Raw genomic sequence first — 2,605 nt, 5'->3', positions numbered from 1 at the left:
ACTATGCAACCTTAATTGTGGACTCTTGTGATAACCATAATACCCTATCATACATCGCTTTTAAATTATTCAGTCCCTCATCTGTTTCAGTGCAGTATACACATTTTATCCAGTTTTTCTCAGTCTTACCCCCACCCTGTTATCAGTCCCATTTTACAGCAGTGGCACCATGCAATATTTGTCCTTTTGTGACTGAGATATTTTATAACATTATTCGTCGCTATGGTTTTCAACTTTTAAAGAAAAGATTTAGGAAAGGAGCTCTAGTGGTCTAGTGGCACGAAGTTGCACTGCAATCCCAGAGGTACGCAGTTCGAATCCACCAGATGCTCTGCTGGAAAAGGAGGGGCAATCTCTTCCTGTACCAGTCAGTTTCGATTTGATGATATACACACAAAAAATAATAAAATAAAATGAAGGGAAGATTCATGAGAAAAGACAACTTGATGTGCAATTTAGTATGTTTCATAAAATTATATTCAACTGTCACAGTCAAAAGAACCCTAATAACATATGGCAACTCAAACATACTGTGGTATCCCAGATGGAAGCCTACAACAGAAAACAAACATTTACTTAGTAAAAACTAGGGAAATATGAAGTATGAACTCCATTTAATAAAACCATATCAGCATGGTTTATGATTTGCTACATTGTAAGTTATTAACAATAGCAGAAGCTAGGAACAGAGTACATGTGACCTATATACATTATCTTCCTAATTTTTCTGTAAATTCAAAGCTGTTTTAAAATAAACAACCTGTTTAAAACTAAAACTACATTTAAAGGTGCTCTCTATGTTAACGAATTTTCACACATATGGTTTATAAGCAAAAAGTGTCATAGAATTCAAGACTAGAAAGAAATAGATGTCTCCACTTACATTTAGATACCTCTTCAATTAGACATTGAGACACTATGTAGCTACAAAGGTATTATTTTGTGTTAACTTATATAGTCAACAATACTGTGTAGAGTTATACTGCCAACTGTATTGATAGTATAAAATTCAAAAGTGAAATCCATAACTCCTTTTTTGAATTATTATAAATAGACATCAACATTTTAAATTTATTATGCCATATGTTGAATGTGTCCTCTTTTGCACAATCACATCTACCTCTTGTTCTGCCAACTCAGGCCAAAAACCTAAGCCCCATTATTTAACATCCTGCAGTACTTCTCATTGGCATCCAATTACTTGAAAAAATACTATGTGTCATAAATTTATTGAGATAAAAATTTTATATTTGCCCAGTCTCTAATATAGTACCTTGTACAGAATAGGCACTCAAATGAATGAAGTTCTATAGATTTATAGAGACTCCCTGCAAAATCTCTTGACTTCTTCCTATTCTGTTTGCCAATATTCATACTTAGACCCTCATCATTTTTCCTGTCATTGAGTATGACTAACTGGTTCATGAAGTTCTAATCTTTTCCTGCTTTTGTCCTTATATTGTAGTATATCATAGTTTCACTACTCCTAATTAAGCTATCTAAAATATCCAGATATGTCCTTTCCTTGCTCAAAGGTTCCCTCCATTCCTTAGCATTAAAATTCTGATAACATTATGTCTGTTTCCAATAATAATTACATGGTATGAGTGAAGGGGTAGGAGCAGAGGCCAGGACAAAACAACATCATTTACAACTAAGAAGAGAGTCAGGATGGGGATGCATGGCTTTATGTATCTCTCAAATTGTGGAAATGAAAGGAGGTATATCCATGAAGCAGATGAACATGGTTAAGCGCCACAAACAAATGTGTTTTATCAGGGTTTCCCTTACCTTTCCTTGAGTAAGGAGCCCTGGTGGCATTGTGCATTATGTGTTGACTTGCTCACTGACAGAGAAGTGATTGGAGCCTACAAGCCTCTCTAGTGGAAAAGGAATAAATAGTCTTCACCAGTAAGAGTTTACAATTTCAGAACACAATGGAGGTTCACCGTGAGCTGGAATTAGCCAGAGGACACTGGTGTCTGTTTTTCCCGTATGTAAGAGACATGGTCACAATCCAAATTCTCTGTAAATGTTCATTAAAATTATTTTAAAAAATTTAAAAAATGTCAAAAAAAGAAAAAAATACATATAAAGCTTGCATTTTAACCAGTAAGAAAAAAAAAAGAGAGACATGGTCACAAAGTCGTTAAGTGCTGAGCTGCTAATAAAAAGTTTGGCCATGCAAATCGACCAGTTTTTCGGGAGAAAAATGTGGCAGTCTTCTTCAGTAAAGATTCACTTACTCACTCGTTGCAACTGAGTCAGATCAGATTCATAGCTGACTTTCCACTGAGTTTCAGGCTGTAAATCAGAGAAGAGATTGCCTCGTATTTCCATTGGAGCCACTGCTGGATTCAAACCACCACAGAGGGTGGCCGTTGTGTTCACAGTGCAACTCCCTGTTGACCACAGAAATCCCATCGGAGAGTTCTGTAGCATCATATAGGGTTGCTATAGTTGAAATAATTTCTACAGTAATTTTATCTTTAAAAAAATAGAGATTAACTAGAAAGACTGACTTTCTATTTCATCAGGTGGAATAAAGTAAACTATTTCAGCATTGCATACAAAGGGATAACTCATTTTAGAATCTTTTCTGTCA

This window comes from Elephantulus edwardii, unplaced genomic scaffold (genome assembly GCF_000299155.1).
Source record: "Elephantulus edwardii isolate Elephantulus edwardi_28Jun2011 unplaced genomic scaffold, EleEdw1.0 scaffold00140, whole genome shotgun sequence".
In the NCBI taxonomy this organism is placed as follows: domain Eukaryota; kingdom Metazoa; phylum Chordata; class Mammalia; order Macroscelidea; family Macroscelididae; genus Elephantulus; species Elephantulus edwardii.
This window is presented reverse-complemented; position numbering follows the sequence as displayed.